The following is a 12,098-nucleotide window of genomic DNA, read 5'->3' on the forward strand; positions in this document are numbered from 1 at the left end:
TTATTTTTTTTTAAATTACAATTTCTGATTTGTTCAACACATTCTATTAAAATCGCGATAAAGTAAAATAAATCGATTGAACTTTAGATTACCATTAACGTCTACCTGCTTCATTTGTACATATTTTTTTTACTCGCACTCAATCACTCACACTCCATAATTTTCAAATAAACAAAAAAATATACACACAAAACATTACATTGCGATGATCAGATTTATGATTTATTTTCCTTATACACGCATTAAAGCTTTTTTTTCCCTCTCTCGTACTATTATTGTAGACACAGAGAAAATTTATTCGTTATTCCCTTTTTCTTCTTTATTCACATTGCAAGGAATAGAAAAAAATACATACTTTCATTTTATCGATCGAATTCACATGGCAATTTTCCCGAGTGGAAGATTTACACATTTTACTTCCAGTCGACAATTCCCCTCATTGAAATGGAAATGTGAGAGAGAAAATCAAGAAAGGAAATGCTCGGCTGTATATTTTGTATATGAGCAATGCTTTTGTTCAAATAAACTTTAGTCTACGGTGGTGTTTCAATGGACTAAGTCGGAAGAAAGAACTAGTGAAATTAAGGCATAATTTTGTGATTTTTTTTAAAGGAAATGTGGATAATAAAGTTAATTAAAATTTCAAAATAAATCTTTTTGCCACGAATTTGAAAAATTAAAATTAATTTTTAAAAAATAACAATTAAACATTTATTTGGCAAACATCCAGTGACAAAAAGCTTTGTGAGATCTCATTATAAAGTAATTTACAGTTGATTGAATAACAAACTTAGAAAAACCTTTTGAGGATCTTTCTTTTGGGTTTGATGAAATTTTTTTTAAACACCCAGTACTAAAAATTCTTCAAGTGAGAAAAGAAGCTTAACAAAAGAACATTTTGATGATTCAGAAAAAAATTCCTTGCTTGACTTAATGCTGCCTGAAATTCTATGGACCTTTTTTGAATGAAAAGTCTTTGAAATGAATATTTTTTGCATTTTTTTGGGAAAAACAATAACACAAAGAAATTTTATGACAAATTTATTTTATTGAGTTGTGTCTTAATTTGTTATAAAGAATTTGAAGAAGAAAATGAAAAAAATTTTAGTTGACGCTAAAGTTTTTTTTTATAGATAATTTGATAGAAAAAGTTCAACCAACTAATAAAGTTTTGTGAAAAGCATTTTCTCCAAATAGTCTAAAAATTTTATTTCATGGAATCTTTTCATGATGGAATGTGCAAGTTTTTAAAACTTTTCCGCATTTCTCCTAGTGATGGAACATAATGAAATTGTTGAGTAAAAAATGTGTAAAAGTTTTTCACTAAAATACCTCCTTTTGAAGAAATAACTCTTCAGAAATTAAACTACTGAAATTCCTGTAAAGCACAGAAAATATTTTCAATTGAAGATGTACTATTTAATCATCGAAAGAATTGTTGTATTATAAAACCTTAAAAACAGAATATCGAAAGAGAATATTAAAATTTATTCATATTTTGTGGTAATTAATTTTTTTTATCGCAAATAATTTAGATTATTTCATCGCTGCTATTTTAAATTGATCTCTTTATGCCAGTGTTGAGTAACATTTTCGAGCCACGGCACACTTTGACTGTGTTTACGAAACTAGAAGTAAATATTCTCTAAATTATGTTGATTTAGATTGAAATCCTAGATTCAGTCTAAAAAATAAAAATATTGCTCAAGATCTTAAAATTTTTGATTTATTTTTAACAAATTCTAATTGAATATTATAATTTTCACAAGACTTTTAAAAATGAATTGTACACCAAAACAAACAAGTCTTTAAAAATTTTACCCTCTCATAAAACCAACTTTTAGAAAATCTGAGCTTGGATATATATTCCAAATATGCAAAGTTTTTAGTACTTTAGTTACTTTAATTGCTTTTAAAGAATTTAATCGTTTTCGTATTCTCTTATCTTATATGAGATTTCAACCAATTATGTTAAGATTTTAAATTTTTTAACCCGAGCGACATATGGCTGACAAATCAAGGCTACTTCTATTTGATGCTATTAAAAAAAATATTTAGCGGTGTGTTGCTCGGGTAGTAATCTTTTGGAAGTATTATTAATAGCTGATTGTGATCAGTTAGATATATAATATTCAACAAATATGCCATTGACTTAAAGCTTTAACCATTATTTTTATTCAAAAAAATACTAAAACCAAACATAATTTTACCCTCACAATTTATACTAAAAGATCGATTAAGAATAATGGTAAAGGGTTCCTAATATTTTACATGTTCTTACAAAAATCAATAAACAATTTTCTTCATGTCTCTATTTTTACTTGAAATATAATGAATTATTCCCATAAGATACTTGCAACATAACATTAGGATCGAGATTTATTTGCGAACAGGATTTTTGTTACGTTTTTTTTTTGTAAAAACGGTTTTCTCAGAAGCAAAATTAAAGAGGCCAAAATCGCAAAGTTATTCGTGAACCTTTAGGAATTTTTTCATGAACCAAAAATATTTTTGATGAAAAAATTCTTTCATACAAATATAATTGTAATAAAAGCTATGCGGCGGTTTTGTTATTGCAGTTGACAGATTGGCTTGCAAAAAATGTGGTAGTGAGTAAAGGGATTGTTATAGCTAGAAATTTTCCGAAGTGGGAGCATTTGAAACTTGATGTAAGAAAACAATTTGGAGGGAATTTTTGGGATTTTAATAAATCCTAGTAATACAAGAATTTTCTATCTTTTGCGACGATAAGTCCCCCTAGTCTTTCTCCTTAGTTACCATAATATGCTTATTTTCCAAATTTGTTAACTTTTTGTCTTGGGTCAGTGGTGGGCAACCTTTTACTTTTCAAGACACACCTTGGTGGTAAGCCTCGATCGATATCGCACACAGTATAAAAAATTTCCAAAAAAAATCAGTTCATTCGGCAGAATACTACTGTGCCGCGGCACACAGGCATGTCAATTTCTTACATTCCACCCTCTGTTCTTTGACATTTTAATACTTATCAAGTTTTTATGAAGACAATTTTCATACAAAAAATCCAACAGAATCAAAAAAGATCCTCCAAAGCCTTTCAATTCAATCCTTAAGCACAATAATAAAATTTCTTTTTCAATTGATATAGAAAGAATTAATTTTTAAAGACTTATACCAAGAGAAAGTTTAAATCTAAAGGGAGAAAGGAATAAAGAAGATATTCAAAACCATTGAAGATTTACAATCAACAGTGCAGAGTTCTAAAACATAGAAGAATTTCCTTCTGTTTTTTGTGTGTGTGTCGGGGGTGCAAGTGTGGAAATAAATTTTTTCTTCAATCCTCGAACGAGAAAGAAAACAGCAAGAAGGAGAAATAGAATTAAAAAAAGAGGAAAGAAAAAATAAGAAGTGATTTATATAAAAGTATTAAAACAAAAGAAAAAGGATATAATAAAAAGTGAATGTTGTGTTTCTTCTCCCATTTCTCAGAGTGTGTGGCTTAATTTTATTGCTCAAAAGGATAAAAAATTGCAAATTGAAAAAAAAATCTGCCAAATCACGGTGAAGGATCTTTCTCTTGTTATAGAATTTCCGTTAAAAGCTAACCAGACGAAAAGAGAAACATTCAAGCGAATACAACGAGGATTATTCTATTAACTTCCCAGTCAACTTAATTAATTAATTCAATTTTCATGATGATGGAACAAAATTTTTTGAGGAAGGAGAAAAATCATAAGCAGAAGGTAATGAACTGAATTTTTATTTCTTTTTTTCCTTTTTGAAATCGATTTTTCGGTATTTTTCAACGTTGTTGTTTTTTTCGCACGATGAGAAAGATAACAGAAAATTCCCCCCAAAAAACATATCGTTGGTAGACGATGTTTGATTGTTTGATCGTTAAATTCCTCTTTCCATTGCTTCCCCGCTATCTGACTATTTGTCTTTCCATTTTTCGTCCGCCATCAGTAATTTAGAAAAGTAATATTTTTTTTTGTTATTATTTTGATGAATGAGCGCAATTTATTGCTATTAAGCAATAAAAAAAAACTTAAATTTTTTGAAGCAAAAGACAAGTCAGATAACAATTTGAAAGAAGCTTGCGGTTTTTGTTTGTATTTTTGATGTTGATTTTATTTTAGAAGCAATTTGTGGTTGAATTAATTTTTATGTTTACTACTCAAGTTTTAAAAATATATTGTTTAAATATAATATAAAATCCCACCAAGCTTGGTGTACTAATAGAATATAATAACTGTATTTAAAACCTACAATAATACTTTGTAGGTTTCTAAAGTCCCAAGGAGCATTTGGAATAAAAATCAAAATAGAAAGTCATGAAAAATCATCCACTTCATACTTTTTAATAAAATAAATTGCAAATGATTTAGATAACATTGACCTGCTTTACAAACTGTATACAGCATTTTCCCTGAAAATGATGGACTTTTAAAAATTCCAAAAAAGAAAGAAATGTAAAAATACTCATACTCACAATCCAATTGATAAGTCGAGCTATCTGAGAATTCTAATTGTTGGGATTTTATGCCTCAAATGATCAAAGTGAAATAATATGCTTCATTTTTTTCAAAAGTGCGCTAAAACAATAATGAAAAATTATTTACCAAAATGCTTCGTTGCGTGTAATTTATTTTTATTGATTAAGTCAAAGTTTAAGCAATACTCTTATTTACATTGTCTCCGTGCATCTTAAATTTCCCGTCTTCTTACCTTCCTTCAACAATCATTCATGACTTTATTTTCTTTTTATGCAGCACTTAAATAAATAAAAAAGTTTCAAAATGAAATAAAATATGAGGAGCAAAAAGAATTTTCCAAATTTATTCCCAAATCTACAGAAAAAAGCAGGCCAAAAATAAATAGCGTCAACACATGAGTTGTGGAGGTAAAGAGGAGGATATGAAGAACAGAAATCATGTTAAGTGAGGGAGTCATGAATAAAAATAATAAAAAATGAAAAATAAACATTTTTGTGTGATGACATGTCACTGTGGAAACTCAGAAAATATAAAATAATGTCATCGAATTATTTTTCTCTCCTCCTTGCCTTTATTTTTTTTATTCACATGAAAAAAGGCACTTTATACTGCTTTATGTTAAATAAGCATAAGTATGTGCCACTCGTGTAATGAATGAAAGAATTTTTTTTCACTCGCATACAATGTGCGAGAATGGATGAAAGGGGATATTTAATGTATTGTATGAAGAATTTTTCAGGACTAAAAGAATAATAAAACATTTTTTTTTCTTCTTTTTAAGGCTGACAAGGGTTAGAAACTTTTTGATCCCTCAAACGATGAGTTCATATTCATAAATTTTTAGTAAAGCTCTTTTCATAGAATTTCTATGAATCTGGGTATCCAAATCAAAATGGATTAGACTAGGAGATTTGCTTTATTGAAATATATTGTTGCGTGCTTATTCTTGAGATTGTTTCATTCACATTTAAAGGACATTTCAAAGACGGATCATGTTTAGAAAGCGTGTTTAGGGAGCTTTTCTTTTTTGGGCATTTGAGTGGATAAAGATTTTTTAACGCATTTTAGAAAAAAATGACTCTTATAATTTCATTTTGTTCGGCTGGGCGTGACAAATCCGTTCAAAAATTTTTGCTCGTGTTATAAAAAAAATTTTAGTTCCATCCATCGTACATGCAAAATGCAAAATAATGACTTTTAACATCACATAATATCCCAAATAATTCATTCAGTCATCACCCCCTGATGATTCCTCCATAATAATATAATGTAAATTTTTTCCTCCTTTTCTAAGTTAGGAGACACTTACTTTTCCAACTCAGCCTTTTTACGTACGTATATAAACTAGCGAGGCACACAAAAACTGTATATGTATGTGCATTAAATTTGAATAAAGTGGTTGAAATTTATCACTTGAAAGGATATTAGGATTTTTTTCACAGCAACATACAGCCTTCAAAAAGCAACATGCAAAATGAAATTTGAAGAAATACTATTAAGATTTTAAATGTTTTTTATCGCAGAAGTGCAAAATATATAAAACTTTTGACATTTAAATTGCGTTAAAAAATCTTCCATAAACTCAATCTGTGCGCGTCTTTAATCGGATAAATGTTTTCATAAGGATGCGAGCTCCCCTATGTTGTTCAATAAATTTATCAAAATATGAGACATTTATGACCTCTTGAAGAACGAAAATTTCTCCCATCTGCAAGAATATTTTCCTCTAAAGTCTCCGGTCAGCAATAATTCATTCGTTTACGTAACAAAAGCGGAAATGGAATAAAATGTATTAGGGGTGGAAATGGAGATTGTGAAAAAAAAAATTCTTTAAACACTCGATAAGCTTGGCCTTTGGCCTCGTTTTCACAGCTATGACTGTTTAAAGAGGAGCAATTGCTAATGCCTAGCTTTCAAGGGACATTTAATTTATAATTTTAAAGTTTGCACATTTATATTTATGTATTCATTGTCATTCGCTACAAATGACAGACTTCAGTTACATTTTACGTTATGTCATAAAATTCGTACTTGCTCAATAAAGGGATAATTTTCCAGGTTGATATTACCCTACACTTAGCAACCCCTTTTCTTACCCCATTTAATATCAATAAGTCAAGAGGGTTGGATCCAAAAGCAATGATTGTAAGTTACTCTTATATGAATTTTGTGCATTAAACTAACTTGAATTCCTTTATTAATCTTAAGTTGTGAACTCACAAATTTATGGAATAAACCAGCTGAATTAAAAATATAAGCAAGCCGTTTTTAATTATATTATTTGGTGTTCGCAGAAATTGCGCTATTCCAACCTTGAAGACATTTTCACAAAATCATTGTGGTGACAATTGGTTAAGTCATTACAATATCGAAAGTCACCACAACAGGGCCTAGTTAATTAGCCTAAAATTAACTCCTGAGAAAATTTTTTTTTTTTTTTCGTCAGTATAATACGCGGATTTTATTGAAAAAAAATTTTGAAAAATCTTTGGTGTGAATAAAAAGGATAAAGATAGAGCGGAGAATTTTAAAGCGAAAAAAGTGAAGGCCTAAACATCAAGGAAGTCTAATCAATTGAAGAGCTGAAGCTAAAGTCGCTAGAAAAGGCAAAAGAAGAAATTGAAAAATTTTGAGAGAATTTTCGAGACGCGTGTTGGTGCAGAAAATTTTTTTTTGGTCAATCATCACTGGAACTTGTAGTTTCAGCAATTCCAGGCAGCTAACGACATCCAATAACACCTGTAAGTCGGTTTATGAATGAAAAGGGGTATTTGGTGAGTTATCGAAGATAAATTGGCACTAACTTTAATTTAGCCTGAAGGCACGCGGAGAGTTTTTTTTTTTTTTTTCTTTCTTTTTTTCTTCCACAGTAATCATTTCCTTACTTTACAAAGTCGTAAACAACTACGAATCATCACCCGTCGTAGATTTACGCAAAACTTGCATTCGTTTACGCATGGTAAACGAATCAAGGTATTTTACATATAAAAATTTTTTCAAACCTCAACTGGATTGTCAAGTGATCCACTGGATCAAACAAGAGATCCTATAAGTCGCCAAGAGACTTACCAAACACAACAAGATACCCCTCATCGATCCAAGTTCAATTTGGACCGTTCAAGTGGTCTACAAGCCGGCAAGAGGCACCTGTCAAATTCCTGAATAATTTATATATAAAAAAAATTACAACATGACAAATAAGAATGTCAAATCACTTAAGGAGCTGTTGAACAAGGAGAAACAATGGTTCATCGATTACATGAACAATAATCCTGGAGCAGATGTTATCGACAATTACATTTTCGCTGCCAATACAGTCAAAGAAGGCTATAAATGTGCACAAGGAAATAAGTGTGACTTGCTTCAAAAGGAATGTAAAGATCGCGACAGTGAAGAATCGCGATTATTTCTATTATGCTTCTCTTGTGACCGTATATATCATCAGAGATGTTCAAGGGCAACTGAGGAAGATTTAGTGAATGAGAAAACTCCGTGGATTTGTTTAGAATGCACAACGGATCCTTTAAATAAGCACGCAACTGAATTCTTCAAGTCCGGTAGACAAATTCTGACACTAAAAGCTAGGCTTGAAAAATACACGACAGCAGTGGAAATACCTTCACCTCTACCTATTTCATTGGAAGAATCACATGATCAGTTGGATCCATTTTTCGACATGTCAGTGATTGAGCAATCACTACATGTGGATTTTAAAAATTTGGAGCCTATGACAGTATCAAGACTTCTTGGTACAAAATTAATACAACAACAAAGTGAATTTGAGTCATTAAAGGATGTAGTTATGAGATCAGAATTGGAGAAAAAAGAATTGCAAGATCAATTGGCAAGAAAGGCAGCAGAAAATGATGCTAGAGAAATAAGAATGCAACAACTGGAGAAAACTATAAATGAACGGTTGTTTTTACAGGATGCGAAGCTTCAAAGCTTGCCAGCAATTTCAACAAAGTCTGGAGTGAGACAACCTCCTCCGCCGTTAAGCTCAACTTTGGTGATGAGTCATATTTCTCACCCGAATGGCATAAACGTGTCCGGAACTGAAGAAGGTACATCTTCTTCACAAACGTTGAGACAATCTCACACCGAAAGTTCAGCCACAAAGGCTGCAATATTGAATCAAGCATCATATAGCATCAAAGTATTATCAGCAAATGAGGTTCTAGCGCAAATAGCTCAAGAGTTGAATCAACAGTCTATGCATCAAAATCAAAATGCTGTAAACACATCTCAAAATAATCACACGTCGACATATTCACTTCCAATTGCTGAAAACCTCGACGAAGGATTAAGTCTGAAAGACATTCGTAAATGTCTACCTAAAATTGAAAAATTTGACGGTAGTATAGACAGATGGCTAACCTTTGAAAGAGCTGTAGAAAGAAATATACGTGAAGGACGTTATTGTGACAGTTTGGCAAAAAGTTTAATTCGTCAGGCTCTATCAGGACAACCTCTCGAAAGAGTTGACAGCATTTACAATTTTTCAACAGCATCTGAGATAATGGTATACCTGAAAGAGAGTTATGGATGTTCTATGAACATCGTATCTAGTGCAAGAAAAAAGTTATTAGCAGTGAAGTTGGCGAAACCACTTACTCATCCTTCTGTCATGGAAGTTACAACAAAAATTACCTCCTACATGGCAGCATGTAAATATGCCCAACTTCCAATACTTGATATGAGTATATCAATGCATATCCACAATCAACTGGACCCGACGTATCAACAACAATATTACAAATACTTCTATGAAAAATATCCTGGATCGACACGCTTGGAAAGGCTTGATGTGCAATTCGAGTTTCTAAATGAACTGTCCAAGACATTACCTATGAATGAAATTAAAAATATTGAGAAGAAGGAAGCAACGAACAAGAATTTTCAAGTCTTTTCAACTTCAGTCACATCGACTAAAAGTGGAACTAATTTAAGATCATCTTTTTCGAAATTCCAAGGAAAGGATAATAAAGACAGTAATCAAGACTTTAAGTACGAGATTCGCAGCAAGGAAACAGCCCCTTATATTGGCTACGATATGGATAAAGTTCAAAAGCTGAAAAAGAAGTGCGAATTTTGTGAAAAGTTGAGCCATTTCTCGCTTGAATGTCGTGATTACAGGATTATGCCAATGGATCAGCGATACAATATTTTAAAAGCCAAAGGCATATGTACCAATTGCTTACTTACTACTGAACATCAAGCTAACGAATGCAATCTAAAATTAGGTTGTGGATTTAATGTAGATTACAGCACCAAATGCTCCCAAAAGCACCATATTACTCTCCATCGTGGGAAATATAATAAATCAAATAATTTCTACAAACATAAAAGACGTTCCAGTTCCAACAACAGTTACAAGTCCAAAAGCAATTGTCTACGTCACGAACCCCAAACGCCCTCAGCACCGCCAAATGAGCCAACATCATCAAATACAATTCAACAATCACAGCAAAGTAACAGTCAATATCAAGGTTATACTTGTTCCACTGTATCCACATCTGAAAAAGGATACACAATTTTGTCGCTGTGCAATCAGAACGAACAAATTAGTTCCCAGCGTACTATCAAACTTTTTAGAACGTATTTTTATGGTAAAAATAAAAAAGGATTTGGGTTCGCGTTGGGAGATTCGGCAGCGGAAGTGACTCTAGTTAAACAAGATTTAATCTCGGATCTAGGAATTGTTGGAGAACCTTGCCACATTGAACTTTCTTGGACAGACTCAACGGTCAAATTAACTCCAGCTATAAAAGTTAATTTGAAAATTTCAGGAATCTTACACGATAGCGAAGTGTTGGAATTAACTGAATGTTATGCTGTTAAAGACTTCATACTACCTCCTCGAACGCTTAATGTTGAGAAATTGAAGAAACAATTCCCATATCTACGTAACATTCCCTTTGATTCATATTATGATGTATCTCCATGTATTTTGATTGGATCTAGGGACGCTCATATGTTTGAAGCAGTAGAGCCTGTCAAACAAAACGGAAGTGGAAAACCTGTGGGTTTGAAGAGTAAACTAGGTTACACAATTTATGGAGGCGCTCCTGAATATAATTCTAATAATAAGCTTACTCTTCAATCCATATCAATGAATAATTCATCGGACGAACTATCAAATAAGCAATTGGATTATAATTACGCTTATGCATGCTCCATAGAAAGCCTCGGAATTAAGCAAAAGGATTCACATTACACACAGGATGAGCAAGAAGCTATAAACTGTTTGGAAGAGGAAATGAAAATCCTTCCTGATGGAACAGTGGAGCTTCCGTTGGTCTGGAAGAAGATTAATGGGAATATACCAAGTCTGCCAAATAATTATCCGATGGTATTGAAACGGACATTAGCTCAAGAAGTCAAATTAAAGAAAAATCCAGAATTATTACAGGCATTCAATAACAAATTTAAGCAGCTAATTGATGATGGCTACGTTAGAGCCGCAACAGATGTGGATATGAAGTCATCTTGGCCAAACGTTTCCTACATACCCATTTCGCTTGTTGTTAACTATAATAAAGAACCAATAAAGACTCGATTAGTTTATGATGCATCCGCACGTTATAATAATACTTCATTAAATGATCATCTTTTAATGGGACCTAACTTACTGGTAGACATGCTGAAACCATTGATGAAAATGCGTATGAATAAGATAGCTTTTACAGGAGACGTAAAATCAATGTTTCATAGAATCAAAATCTGTCATCGAGATCAGCAATGCCAACGCATTCTTTGGAGGGAATTCTTGAATGATCCACTACAAATATTCATACAAGAATCAATGCTATTTGGTCCAAATTGTTCACCGTTCTGCTCTCAGTATGTTAAAAATAAAACTGCTGATAAATTTAAGGAACAATATCCAGAAGCAGCTCATGCATTGAAATCATTCACATATATGGACGATTTATTGAGCAGTGAGCCATCTGTTGAGAAAGCTATACAAGTTGCAAGTGAATGTATCAATATTTTAAAAACAATAAACTGGGAACTTATAGGATTTCAGAGCAACAGTATCGAATTTTTAAGGTCGTTGCCCAATTCTCACGTTAAACAAGAACTAATTCCCATTATGAGCGAAGAGGAATCAACTTATACGACAAAGGTACTGGGATTGGTGTGGAACCCAAAAACAGACAAATTTGAATTTAAATTGGATAAGAGTGCACTAATTATTAAAGATGATGGCCGCAAACCAACAAAGCGCGAACAATGCTCAACAATTGCAAGAATATTTGATGCAATTGGATTTCTGGCACCTTGCATAATTCGTGGTCGAATACTTTTACAAAGATCCTGGCGAAAGAAAGTTAATTGGGACGAAGAAATCGGAGATGATGATAATAATGTGTGGATCAAATGGTTACAAGACTTAGAACAAGTCACAAAGCTTCAAATTCCACGATTACGTTTTAAGAACATAAATCTTAACGAGGTCGAGTCATTAGAACTTCATATGTTCTGTGATTCAGGAAAGGAAGCCTTTGCTACATCGTCGTATTTCGTCGCTACAATTAATTCATACAAAAATGTCAGTTTCGTTATGGCAAAAGCAAAGGTCGCTCCCATCAAGATGAAAAGCAAAACGGAAATAACGGA

At 32.0% G+C, this 12,098-nt stretch overlaps 1 protein-coding gene across 2 annotated transcripts in view; it reads left to right on the forward strand.

The window, feature by feature from the left end:
* The first annotated feature begins 681 nt into the window (after nucleotides 1-681).
* eys (eyes shut) overlaps nucleotides 682-12,098 on the forward strand; it is a 49,023-nt gene continuing 37,606 nt past the window's right edge. The window contains exons 1-2 of one of the 2 annotated variants that reach the window (XM_070647791.1): nucleotides 682-762; nucleotides 3,128-3,722. The gene's annotated coding sequence lies outside the window, so the exon portion shown is untranslated. The remainder of the gene's footprint in view (nucleotides 763-3,127; nucleotides 3,723-12,098) is intronic. The other variant, XM_070647792.1, reaches the window with a different exon arrangement.

This window comes from Chironomus tepperi, unplaced genomic scaffold (genome assembly GCF_022539635.2).
Source record: "Chironomus tepperi strain 1889 unplaced genomic scaffold, CSIRO-AGI_Ctep_v1 contig_376, whole genome shotgun sequence".
NCBI classification, from domain to species: Eukaryota; Metazoa; Arthropoda; class Insecta; order Diptera; family Chironomidae; genus Chironomus; species Chironomus tepperi.